Source organism: Eleutherodactylus coqui, chromosome 3, assembly GCF_035609145.1.
Source record: "Eleutherodactylus coqui strain aEleCoq1 chromosome 3, aEleCoq1.hap1, whole genome shotgun sequence".
Lineage (NCBI taxonomy): Eukaryota > Metazoa > Chordata > Amphibia > Anura > Eleutherodactylidae > Eleutherodactylus > Eleutherodactylus coqui.
Window position 1 is genome coordinate 146,157,739 of NC_089839.1, and position 14,096 is coordinate 146,171,834.

The 14,096-nt window shown below is 49.2% G+C and overlaps 1 protein-coding gene across 2 annotated transcripts in view; it reads right to left on the reverse strand.

Moving 5' to 3' along the window:
* Nucleotides 1-2,226, reverse strand: part of TNRC6B (trinucleotide repeat containing adaptor 6B) — a 117,184-nt gene extending 114,958 nt beyond the window's left edge. Inside the window, exon 1 of one of the 2 annotated variants that reach the window (XM_066596244.1) lies at nt 2,162-2,226. The gene's annotated coding sequence lies outside the window, so the exon portion shown is untranslated. Of the gene's footprint in view, nt 1-2,140 lie in introns of both variants that reach the window. The other variant, XM_066596243.1, reaches the window with a different exon arrangement.
* Nucleotides 2,227-14,096: the final 11,870 nt, after the last annotated feature.

The following is a 14,096-nucleotide window of genomic DNA, read 5'->3' on the forward strand; positions in this document are numbered from 1 at the left end:
CGTAGCGGGTTCGCTGCAGGTCCACAGTACATTTCACCACTTTAATTAGGAGGGTGAAATCTGCTGCGGATTTGGTTACGGATCTGCACCAAAATCATATGTGGATGCTTCCTTAGGGAGGTTTCTTGGCAAAACTCCATTCAGTTATTTCGGAAGTTATATGCTCGGTGCCAACTAATATCGTTGCACGCGCCGAGCGGTCCTACTCTTCGTAAATGCTGTATGACAGGTGGAGAAGCATCCAAGCTGGGAGCTGCGAAGTCTTTCAGTTCTTGTTTGGCTTCAGTTTCTCCATGCAGAAAACATGACGACGTGTCGATCCGTGCAAACCGGCAGAATGAACCACTGCCTGCTTACTGTAAATGGAGGCGGGCGGGCCAGAATGATCCCCGCCACTTTGCCTCAATTCATTAGCGATGATCGTTCCTTTGAAGAAGCGCAGGAGCGATTTTGGCTGGGCCAGCCTGCCGGGCGTCTATTGCTTGACAGATCGCCCTGCGTAAAAGCGCCTCTAGACTACAGTCACATGGGCGAGTGGGATATTGGGCCAAGAAGCACTTCTGAATCTGCATTTTACCTGCGGATGAAGGGCGTTTTTCATACAAGACCGCCTCGATCGGCAAGTGTTTCATTGATTTCAAAGGGAAACATCAGATCGCACGGCATGTGATGTGCTTGACTGTCCCATTGGAAACAATGGGCGATGTGTTCCGAGGAACATAAAAAATTGGGCATGCTACGATTTTTTTTTTTACCTGGCAGCATCACTCCTGTATACCGCTCTGTTCTGTAGCATCACAACAAATCACCACTTGCACCAGAATCATGACGGTCTGAAGTGCTTTCCAATGCAATAAAAATAATCTGCCGCAAAGTTGTGGCGCTCCGGCATCTATCGGATCTTTCGACCAATCAGGGAACACGCAGCAAGTATACGTGAACATGCTCCAAATGTGGGGGGCAAAGCTGCACATACATGGGCGTTATACGCGCACGAGCCGTGTGCGACTGCGAGGCGGACAGAACACAGGTTGATGCACACAAGCAATATTTATCTCGGACCAACACCCCACGTTAGGCCGGATTCACACGGCAGAGCCCGATGTGGGGCCGAGATATTGCGCTTGCCAACATGTGTTTTTTCTTGCAGATGCGAGACATGTCAGAGGATCACAAGCGTCTCCCACTGATTTCAATGGGAAAGCTCACAACGCACGGCCTGCGAGGGCATTTAAAGGCCCATTGAACCCATTGGCTGAGGTGTTTCGAGGGACACCGAAAGATGGAACGGGGCGCGATTAATCAAATAAAGAATGGATTTCATATTCGTGCGAGTTCTGTGCATCTTGCATCGTGCAAAACTGGCACAAGATTCTCCCCATGTGAACAAGCCGTGAAACTCAACCCAATATCACGCTTGTGCGGTGTACCGGCGAATACGGGGCGGTTTTCTGTAAGACACGCCTCCCATCACTTCGGTGAGGTTGCGACCCTCGGCCGCGGCTTTCAGCTACGTCGGATCGGCAAGTGTTTCCCATTGCTTTCACCGCGATGTGATGAGCGATTTTTCACCCGCAGGCACAGGACGCCGTTCACAGGAATGGAGGTTCATATTTGTGTGAGATTTGCGCCCCAAGACCACCAACATGAGTTGTTTTACAGACACTATCAGGGTCTGCCATAATGTGAGGCGCGATGCATGTGGCGGTGACAGAGGACCGTCTCCAGGCAGCAACACCTGCCGGGTCTGTATGCAAGACCCCCGTCTGATCCGCTGCACCCCAACTAATAATGGTGTAGAAGCTGGCAGCAGCCTGCAGGAGGAGCCGCAGCAGACGCCATTCTATGGAGCGCTACACACTGATACATTGTAACAACACGCCTGCTGTCAGACACAAGGTAACACAGTGCTCTGCCCGGCCGTCTACAGCTGACTGCCGCAGAAGGTGAACATACCACCCAATATCGCGATACATGTCACAGAGAGGTGGGCAGCCACAGGTCGTGCAGCTCACAGCGTAGGCCCTGCCACCCAGCGCTCCCCCCGGCGCCTCACACACCGCACACACATACAACTACATGACAGCGGCCATCACCCCCTCACACAGTCCGGCCCGTGCACCCCGTCATTCCCTCTCACCGGTCTCCCGGTAACTCCCACCTCCGCCAGCTCCGCGCTCCCCTGCCTGACTGCACCACAGCCCGCTCCGCCCTCTGGCAACAACACCACAACATGACTCGACACGAACACGCCCCTTCGCCGTCATCATTGGCCCAGAGCTTAGAGGTTTCACTCTCTGATTGGCTATCTTGGTTGTCAATCTCAGACGCCCGCCTTATTATTAGCCTTCGCTCCTTATTGGGCCTACGGTGAACACGCCCTTCGCAGCGTTACCCAGGCCGCCGGATAGACGAGGTGATGTCATGGCGCTGGAGCGTGTGCGGGCCAAGCCTCTTTTTAGCTGTTACTGCGGGAATGAAGTCATTTCTGGAGGTTTCTATGCCGCCAACCAACGACTGAGGACGGCGGCCAATAGGAGGTGTTACAGGCTATGGCGTTATATGCGGCTCCATAGCAATCTCCATGACGAGCAGTGGGGGCCATGTTTTTGATATATATTGGGTTTACACTCTTTGTTACAGGCGGACGTGTTCTGTGCGCAGTAGTTACGTTCTGCGGGTCCTGAGGAATGCTGAGGAGTTGATACATTGTATAGAAGTGACGTCACAAGGTTACCACAGATACAGAGCAGGTCATCTATTAAGGAGGGCTCCCGCCCCAAAAAGTAAATGGGGAAACAATAACTAGAGCCATAGGGCTAATGCCCACGTTCGGAAATCCGTGGTGTTATGCCGCGTCTATTAGGAGCTATTGAACCTAATAGCTCAGTGTTCACGCTACAGAATTCTACTGTGGAATTCCGCAGCGTGAAATAAACTGCGGCATGCTGTAATTGCAATAGGAATTTGCGCGGCCGGCTTCCGGTGTAGTCAATGGAAGCCGGCCGTCACACTCTACTTCCACTGTGAGCACAGCGTCCTCCTGCACTGCCGTTGCGTCACGCCCTGTACTGTGCCCGCTTTGCCAGATGGGACGCACACAGCGGATCCGGAGAGGTGAGTATGGGTTCTTTGGGGGGCTCCGTGACGGACGCTGCTGCCATATTCTGCTGGCGGAGTCCGTCACAGCTTTTGACATGAGGCCATAATTTAATTCACCTATTGAAAAAAAGGCTTTTTTTTTTTTTTTAAAAGAAAGGTGTTTTCCAAGGAGTTTTTATCAAAAGCCGATTGGCTTGGGTCCACCGCATGGAACATAAGACGCAATTTAAATACGTTCATGTGAGCCCAGGCTAAATTTGATGAACGCTTTATCTGCAATTACTAGCACCGACCACAAATTGTTTGGGTTAGGGGATGGGAGCAATTAAGATAAATGAAAATAAGTTGGAAACCCCTCACAGTTCCAGCAGACCATGTAATATACTTACAACAAAAAGATTGGGGTGCCGCAAAGCTTCGTTAGGGTGATTGCACATCTGAAAGAAGGGTTCTTCTTTCCTCTTTCGTTCAGGGAGTAGGGAAGGGGAATCACATGACCGAATGGACCCCACTGACTATATAGGTATTAGTGTATCTTGACGCCACCAGGAAGTCCTGGTGGCATCAGGATTGACGGGGTTGATGGTGGTGAGGGCCGCATCTATCGGGGGCGGGGGGCAGCGGCCAAGGAGATGAGATTCCCAGCGGAGGCACAGAAGAGCTCAGGCCGGCAGCTTTGAACAGGGGAGTGGGCGAAACGGGCCAGACAGTCCACGCTGCGGCCAACAAGAGGTGAGAGCGGCAGCGGAGGGTAAGGGTCACATTTCTTCATAATCTAAGCCTAAGAATTAATTAAACCCTGTGTGTTATGCTGCACACTGTCCTAATAGAACCTTGCTGCCTTGACCCTATCAGAAGCTGGGGATGTGACGGGCATTCCTCCTGTCACACCCCTAGCTACTGGTGGCGTCAAGATACACTAATACCCTGACTATAATGGGGTCCGTTCAGTTTCTGCTCAGCTGCTCGCCTAAAAGCATGTGGCGCTTCTTCCGGTATTTTGAACCAGACCTGCGATGGAACCTCTGGCCAGAGGGCCAACGCAGATGTAAAACTGGCCTTAAATGCACACTACCAAAAAGTAACTCATAAAAAATTGTGCACACCCAGCAAATAATTATATATGCAGCTATAACCCCACTTGTATAACCCCACTTGATTTCGCGAGACAACCCCTTTAACGTGACTGGCGAAGCATGATGTCTCGATTTACAACATTCTAGTATGTTGTACTTAAAGGGGTTTTCTCTGCAAATCCTATTTATGACCTATCATCCGCATCAGAGCTCAGATGCCATGGCGCACACAGATGGGGTGATATCCACGTGGTAAGAGAAGCAACCAATGGAGGGTATGGGCTCTCTTTGAAGTGCCCAGCTTGTGCCACATTAGGAAGGGGTGCTGCTGTCAGCCTGGACTTCATCAGTGGGTCTGACTAGTGTGTGCAGCAGGCTGCCTGATATTTCCCTTTATTATAATAGTCTGGGTCAGGTTTAGGGAATCTGTGAAATGGGGTATGCTGCCCCTAAGGCTATGATCACACAGTCAAGATTTACTGTGGATTTTTTTGTCCAGACTCTACCCTGAAAATCCACCTCTTCTGTCAAACCAAGGTTTGGGCAATGGTACTCGAGAAGCACATATTAGAGCTTGACTGAGTACAAAGGTGGGCAACTAGAGTAATAAATAGAATGGGTGGACTACAATACCCAGAAAGGTTATAATTTGGATTTTTTTTTTAGTTTAGAAAAAAGGCTAAGGTGCGACCTAATAAATATATCAGTGTCCATACAAGGATCTCTCCCGTAATCCATTTAAACCCAGGACTGTAATAAGGGGGTGCTGTAATAACTATGTTTAAATATATTGGGGGACAAGACAGAGATCTCTCCCATCATCTATTTATACCCATGATTGTAACAAGGGGGTGCCGTCTATTTCTAGAGGAAAGAAGGTTTCTACATAACATAGAAGGGGGTTCTTTACTGTAAGAGCAGTGAGAATATGGAACACTCTGCCTAAGGACTCTTTCACACGAGCGTATATCAGCCACCATTTTCACGGCTGGCCAATATACGCTACGATGTGAGGAGTAAAAACTCATAAACGCGTGCACAAATCTAACGTTTGTGCACCTGTTGGGATGGCATGGGCCCCGGCGCATATACTCCAAGGCTGCCATGCCGCTGAGCCTTCCCTCACCAGCTCTCCTCCTTTCTCCTCCCCATCAGCTGATTGCAATGGGGGTGGAGCTAAGCACCACCCCATCCTGCCTCCTCCATTGCTGGCTGTGGGAGCTTAGCTCTGCCCCCGTCTTGCCCCTTGTCTGCAACCAGCAATAGAAGAAGGCGGGATGGGGTGGCACTTGGCTCTGCCCCCTCCCATTGTAATCAGCCCCCCCCCACCCCTGGTTGCAGGAATATAGCCATTTATAGCAGCGTTTTACTGGTTCAGCCATGGACAGGAGGCCTGATGGAGAGATTTGCACATCTTCTGTATTTTGGACCCACTTGCATCATACTACCATGTGAAAGTGGCCTTAGAGCAACTAATGTAAAAAGTGGGAATATAAACCCCCGACAGCTGGTCAGATATACATGGAAAAACAGAGTTAAGAAACAGTCTCTAACGGGGGTTCACACAGGGCGGATTTGCTGCGGAAATTCCGCCTGCGGCCGCTAATCTCGGGGTTGGCCAGCCATGTGGAGGTTTCTCAGAAATCTCGTCCACACGGGACGGCCAATCCGCTGCGGTTAATCCGGCCGAAGGCACGGCTTTGCCGACCGCAGCATGTCCATTCTTTTTTCTTTCCGCTGCGGCCGCGCTCTCCTCTATGGCCAAACCGCATGATTTCCGGTGGGAATCCGCCCCATGTGACCCCAGCCTTAGGGTGGTTTCACACCTGCGTTGTGGATTATGCTTTTGTGCTCTATATGGGGATCAGGAAAGGGGAATTCCCACAGCCGACCTGTGCCATCTCTGGACAGAACTGAACAGCACTGGGCGATCTCTATTCACAAAAATGGGGTCTGCCTGCTTTCAACCCAGCTGCCTGGCTTTTGGACAGAAAAAAGTGGATCTGTGGCGCAGATGTGAAAGCTGCCTTCAAGCTCATTCACACAGATATATTTTTGGTCCATGGAACTACAGACCGCATAACCCCCATTGATTTGCATTGGCCTATTCAGATGTGCATTTTTAATCAAATGGATAACGGCGATTGCATAAAAGTGTTAAGGCCCATTTAGACACAACAATTATCGCTCAAAAGCCATCTTTTGAGCAATAATCGTTGTGTGTAACTGCACTTACATCGTGCAGTTTTCGTTATCCCATCTCTCATCGTTGTCTTTCAGCGTGCTGAAAGATGACGATGAGTCTTATCAGGGATTTACAGTGGGATACAGCTGACACTATTGTTTCAGCTGTATCCCGCTCTCTGATGACAGGCTGGGTATGAGGAACACAGCGGTCCAGCTCTGTTCTCCATACCTGGCACAGAGCACTCTGCTGTATAACAGCCGGGCGCTCCGTGCAGAAAACAGCTTGATGCTGAAGGCAAGCCGGGACACCCCGTTTGTCTTCTGCATCCTCCGTTCTGAGCGCTTGGCTGTATAGCAGCTGCGCACTTGGAGCGGGGAACAGCTGGATGCAGAAGACAAGCGGGGACACCCCGCTTCTCTTCGGCATCCTCCACTGGCAGCACAAGGTGATCCCTCACCTTGAGTAGCCGAGAGCAGGGAAGTGTCTGCGGGCACTGGTGTATGTGGTTCCTGGTCACATGATCGCTGTTATCCAATGGATAACGGTGGTCATGTAAAAGTAAAAAAAAAATTATTTTCCCCTCCTGTCACAGATCCGATTCGTGAAGGGAGGTAAAATGACTTGTGTAAGGCCTCCACCGATGTCCCACCGAGGGGATCCTTATCCGCAGACCTTTCCCCAGCTTTGGCGCATGTGCCCGTCGGCAAAATGGCAGATGCAAGCGCAAAAGCTGGGGAGGGCCTGGATTTAAAATCTCCTGGCTACTAAAGGTAGGCGAGAGTCTGGAGCAGTGACAGAGGGCTTCAGTGAGCGGTCACGTGGTCACCGTCATCCAATGGATAATGGTGATCATGTAAACGTTAAAAAACAGTTGAAGTTTAATGCTCCTTTCGGTTTGGGTCCTGTTATGCATACAGACATAAGATTAGGGCCACAATGGGTGTGTTTCTAAACACAGAACAAACGGGTATGCATTTTGGGGTGAAGTCTTCATTTGTATGTTTGCTGTACAAAAAAAACTTCCAGGATAAAGTAAACAGATGGAAATATATACCTCATCAAAAATTTGTACAGTATGTTTGCACATATTTGAGAGATTGCAGTTGAAAATGTGAAAAAATATTTTTTAAAAATTCCAAACTTTGGTAGAATTTATGTTTATTTATTCAATCTGTTTTTAACCCCTAAATGAAGTACAATATGTGGCAAAAAAACCCCAATATCCGAATCACTTTAACATAGAATAACTCTAAAGGTTTTGCATATTGAAGTAACACATGTCAGATATCCAAAATTTGGCTTGGTCATTAAGGCACAAAGATGCTTTGTCACTAAGGGGTTAAAAAAAAAAAATCACAGCATGTTCTGTTTTATTTTGTATGATGGACCAAAATTGCCTATTAAAGTCTATGGGAAACTCGTAAAAGCACAGCAAAAACGCAATTGCATGCATTTCACTGAGGAAGGACCCTGCGAGGTTGGACAGCTCGCAATAACATGTATTTTTGTTAGCAAGATAAACCAAGAATTCTTATAGATATAACTTTTAATTGCTGAGAACAATCACATTTAATTGAAGTTTTACACATGTTGACATGGTACATAATCATTCTGACATGCAGAAGAAAGGGAATATCATTTTTACCACACAATGAGCTGTAATACAAAATCCAAGTTGTGCAATTGTATGTTTTTCCATTTTCCCCCACTTAAATATATTCCATAATTTTTTTTTCAATGTTATATGGGATATTAAATGGGACCATTTATACAATAGAACTGGAGAAAAACATATGTCAACAAGAAAACTTAAATATATGTCTCTAGAATAGCAGAGATGAACCTCCGAACATTGAGACGCTTGTTTCTGTATTTTACATAGGTGACACAATGAGCCAATCAGACGCTTGCTTTCACGTAATTTAAAAGTGACAGTTACAAGCAACCAACCAGATGCTGGCTTTTATTCTGTTACCTGGCAGATGGCAGTTGGAATGTTATGGTATCTTAAGAGACTGCAGTCCAGCAACAATCTCCGCACGAAGACTCAGCGCCTCCGAGGTCGCTGTCCAACAACCACCAAGTGCCTTTAGGTAGGAGACTTAGGCCAACTGCACACAAGCGGAAATTCCGCGGCGGGATTTCCTGCGGAATTTCCGTCGCTGGAAGCCTGCATAGGATTGCGTTAACAAACGCAATCCTATGCAGATGGCCGCGAAACAAATCGCGGTGTGCTCTATTTCTGTGCGGGGCTTGCGCATGCGCCGGCTGTGCGGCAAGCCGCAACATCAAACAGCCGGAGCCGGCGGGCGCGGGTGAGTACGCGCTGGTCCCTGCAGGCGCTCGGGGCGGGTCCCGCGGCGAGAATCCTCGCCGCCAGATCCGGCCCGCCCGTCCGCAGGCGGCCTTAATGAGGTAAATGACTTGGGGCTCTTGCACACTGGCGATAGCGCAGATTTTATTTATTTTTTTTAGTGTTTAATCGCTCTTGAGTAAACACATCGCAAATGAGAATGAAACTATGGAAGATCATTGGTTTCATAATCATGCGTTTTCACTCGCATCGATAGAGCTCTTACACACTGGCGATAGGATTTCTAAGGTTGTAATTGGAAGTATAAAGTAATGGGGACAATATAGGATGACCTCTGCGGGAGCCCAGAAGAATTCTGACTATGAGATATTTAGGGGTAATATGAGATTCTAGGGACATGAATATTTCGCTTTGGGGGCAGGAACACATGATGTACCATATAGTAATTGGATGTTGGTACTTTGTGTAGTAATGGCACCTTATGGGATAAATAAGACAAGATATTGGTATGGACAGTATGGAACAAAGTGCAGTAGGACTCAAGAAGATACAATGTAAGACGGTATTTATATGAAGTGATCGGTATTTGGCTGTGATCACACACATTGGTTTCAGGCTTGGTGTAGGTAAGGGATGACTGCTCTACATCCCGCAGTACTTAGATCACATTCATACTGCAATTTACAGCATTGCTTCATTAGCATTGGCGCTTTTTTTTTTTTTGACAATTTATATTGAAAATTTTCCATTATACAAAGAAATAGCAGTATGAAAAATTATCACAGAACAATATTTGATCTGGTTTGATAAACAATACCAAGTTTTGGTGTTCCAGTGTAACCAGAGTTTTCTGTTGTATTTCAAATAGTAGCAATTCACTGTTAAAGGGGTGGTCTCGCGAAACCAAGTGGGGTTATACACTTCCGTATGGCCATATTAATGCACTTTGTAATGTACATTGTGCATTAAATATGAGCCATACAGAAGTTATTCCACTTACCTGCTCCGTTGCTAGTGTCCTCGTCTCCATGGTTCCGTCTAAATTCGCTGGCAGCTTGCTTTTTTAGACGCGCTTGCGCAGTCCGGTCTTCTCCATTCAGCACGAGCCGCTTCAGTGTGCTCCCCGCTACAGCTCTTCTGCGCATGCGCAGACTGTTAGAGGAAGGTGCAGAAACTGCAGCTGCCCAGCGGAGAAGCCCAGCCCAGCCCAGCAGCCCCGAGAAGCCTCCCAGGTAAGTCATTTGTCGGGGGGGGGGGGGGCTGCCGCTGCGCCGGGCTGCGCCGGGGGGGGGGGCTGTCGCTGCGCCGGGGGGGGGGGGGGGCTGCCGCTGCGCCGGGCTGCGCCGGGGGGGGGGGGCTGTCGCTGCGCCGGGGGGGGCTGTCGCTGCGCCCGGAGGGGGGGGGGGTTGCCGCTGCGCCGGGGGGGCTGCCGCTGCGCTGGGGGGGGCTGCCGCTGTGATGGGGGAACTAGCGCTAGGCAGGGGGGGCTGTCGCTAGGCCGGGGGGGGGGGGGGGGCTGCCGCTGCGATGGGGGGGCTGTCGCTAGGCCGGGGGGGGGGGCTGCCGCTGCGATGGGGGGGCTGTCGCTAGGCCGGGGGGGGGGGGCTGCCGCTGCGATGGGGGGGCTGTCGCTAGGCCGGGGGGGGGGGGCTGCCGCTGCGATGGGGGGGCTGTCGCTAGGCCGGGGGGGGGGGCTGTCGCTGCGATGGGGGGGGGGCTGTCGCTAGGCCGGGGGGGGGGGCTGTCGCTGCGATGGGGGGGGGCTGTCGCTAGGCCGGGGGGGGCTGTTGCTGCGATGGGGGGGCTGTCGCTAGGCCGGGGGGGGCTGCCGCTAGGCCGGGGGAACTAGCGCTGGGCTCCGGGGCCTTCACCTGGGCTGAGGGTCTAGCGCTGGGGAGCCGGGGGCTAGCGCCGGTTACCTGCTGCCTGGCGGTGGGCGTCTGGTCGGCGGCTGCGGGGCGTCTGGTCGGCGGCTGCGATGCGTCCGGTTGCCATGGAGACACAGCTGGCGGCGTCTCGGGAGCGCGCACGTCGGGCTGCAGCGAGCGACGGGGAAAGAGCCGGCGGCCATCTTGAGGAAACTTTTATAAGTTGCTGAAACGCTGGAACGGTAAGTACGAACCAGCTAGAAATGTCATTTACAGGGGGGCTTAGTAATGTGTACTTAATGGGGGGGACTGGGCAAAAAAAAAATTTAACTGCTTCCTCGAGACATCTCCTTTAATAACAGCCTGGCCAGCGTCAATGAAGGTCAAAGGGGAGGAGGAGGGAGGGGGATTCTTCTCTCTCGGGGTGATGCCCTTAAAGGGATGAGGGGAGCTGTAAGACTATGTTTTGGACTTAGAGAGGTTGTTGGGCAACTCCCATTGCAGGGAGGGCATAATCTATCCATGGGGTCCAAATGCTCAGGAACCTATCATACCTGTCTTCTGTTATTGATGATAGTTTTTCATTAACTAGATACCAGTTCATACGGCGCTTAACCTCAGAAGTCCAGGGAAGCCTTAAACCAAGATGTAACGTTAGCTTGCTTTGTGGCTAAAAAGAACGAGATTAGTTTTCTGGAAGATAGGGGTATATTTTTGATCCTCTTATTTAACAGGGCTTCCCATGGTTTTTTTTTCTTAGGTTATGATAGGTTACCGAATAAATTGGAGAATATGTCCTAATAAAGAGTCTTTTGACTAGAGGGCAGGACCGCCATATGTGGAACAAGTCTCCAGGGGAGGAGCGTCCCCGGTAGCAATCTCTGGAGTAGCCTGGAACTGCATGTGCTATTCTAGTGGGAACTAAATACCAATGCAATAGAATTTTATGATGTTTCCAGTATTGGTGTAGTCCGGGCACCACAGTTGGTCTATCTCCATATCTGGGACCACTCCTCTTTCTCTAAGGTATTGCCTATATCTTGTTCTCATCTAGATACATAACATAGTTGTGCGCGGTACGAGGTATGTACTAGCCTTGAGTAGATTTGTGAGAGGAGGCCTTTTGCTCGCGGGTATTTAAGACAGAATGTTTCAAAGGGAGTTATGATTAAAGTGTTTGCTTTTTTTATTGTACAGTACAATATAATGTTTATTACTGCTCTCCATAGGAGGATGTTCAGTGCAGTCATACTGATATTAGCGTTTTATGACCTTTTAGGGAAGTGTCTTTTTAGCCTTTTATTGTTTAAAGGGTCTGTACAAGGAACAACATTTTTTCCCTAAGGAGGCCTTCACACTGGCGAGAATATTGTGCGAGATTTGTGCATTGCGAGACGCACAGATATGAAACCAATTCTTTTCCATGGGTGCATTCACACTTGGGATGTTTCCCTGCATGGCACCGCATTGTTGTGCAATGCGGGAAACAAATCACCATGTGCAATGTTTTAGCGATATCGCCCGTTTTTTTTAATGGGAGAAGGTTGCTGTCCACTGTGCAGCTGTGACAGCCACGGCAGGAGATTCCTTCAGCCCTGCTGTGGTGCGAAGCTGTTTCCCTGCAATAACGCCTCACATCCAGAGCTTTTCAGAAGGATTACGAGAGCGATATCGGGCTATGAATCGCCTTTTAATATCGCTCTTTTCAGTGTGCAGGAGCCCTTATGCACAGGATTGATAAGTCTAATCGGTGGGGGTCTCACTGCTGACACCCCACTGATCCTGAGAACGGGGGTCCAAAGTCCCCCTCTTCTGTTACTACAAACTCACGGAACCTATTCGCAGAAATGTCAGATTTAAAAAAGTGTCACACATGTACAACATCCCATTTATTTCAATAGGACTGACGGCAATAGTGGAGTACAAGCGCTCAACTACCTCCAGCAGTCCCATTGAAAATAAATGGAGTGGTGACACACGTGCAAATGCCAATCCATTCAGTCTCCTCCTCACTGTCGGGGGGTTCAGTGAGCCCACAATGAGGATGAAGGATGACACGGGACCCCTGTTTGCAGGATTGGTGGGGGTCTGAGTGGTGAGAACCCTACTGATCAGACTTTTATAACCTATCCGTCCTGTTATTAGTGATACATAGCTGGTGCTTTGTTGGAGAACTCCTGCAGCCAGAACCTTCTGACAATAACAGTTTGTTTAGCTGCTTTCAGACTAACGTATTTTTGCTCCGTAGTAGGTTTGTCATGTGAAGCTAATGTAAATCTATAGGGCTAATCATGTGGCTGTATTTTTTTGAATTCAGGCTTTTTCAAAACACAGCAAGTTTGTGGGGTTTTTTTTGTTTTTTTTTTGCATATTTGCCTCTGTATTTGTATAATTTTCTATTGGACAAATACAGATCATAATTTGCCAATGAAAATATGGGGAGAAATACAGATAAATTAATGATTGGCGGATGTAATGTGTCTTGAAACATCTCTGTAATAGGCTGCCTACAGACGGCCGGGTCGGATCTGGCTGCAAGAATTCTCACCGCGGGACCCGACCGCCTGCAGAGAGCAGCGCGTACTCACCAGCGGCCCCGGCTCTTTCATGTGCCGGCAGCCGGCACATGCGCAGACCGGAGCTGGCGGCGGGTGAGTGACAAAATGGAGCATGCTGCGGTTTGTTTGCTGCGCAAGATTTCGCACGGCCGAACCGCGGCCGTCTGCATAGGATTGCGTTTGTTAACGCAATCCTATGCAGGCTTCCAGCGGCGGAAATCCCGCTGCGGAATTTCCGCCAGTCTGCAGGCGGCCATACTCATCTGAAACCAGCCTTTTAGTAACTTGCACGACTCTTTTTACACTGTTATTTAAATTTTTTTTTTTATTGTTTTAGGTAAAACATACAATATACAAGAAAGTAGTGTCGTCATTACCTTGTGGCACTTGCATCAAAATTCAACTTGCGGAACAGGAGGAAACTGTAATTTGGTGGACGAAATATTGAACCCTTTCCAATCCATTGTCTGATTCTGAAGACCTTATGATTTAAGGCTGTACAGCTCCGATGTTGGAAGACATCTCTCGGGGTTCTCTTACTGTATATGGCCAGCCTCTGTCGGAGCCTATCCAACATGTCACCTCATGCAGTACTGGCTTTAGCCAGCATATAGCGCCGTTGTATAACGGCGGAAAAAGAGTAAGCCCCCTAGGAAAACCAGGATACAAATTGGATTGGAAATGGTTAAACCATCTTAAAGGTCCTCTGTCATCATCCGTGAGCCCCATAAACTGCATTATGGGGTTCAAAGGTGAGGGAACAAGGGAGCTGGAGAGCTACTTTTTATACTCTGTGTCCTTCATCCTTGCGCTGTGCCCTAGAGAAATCAGAGTGTGCGCACACCGCCTCGTGAAAGGAATCGCAATGTATGGGAATTGGTGGTGATGACAGAGGCCCTTTTAAGTTTAAGGCCACTTTCACACTTCCTTTTTACTCTCTGGTATAATTTTTGTTGTTTTTCTTGCTCCTATTATGAAACCAATGAAAAT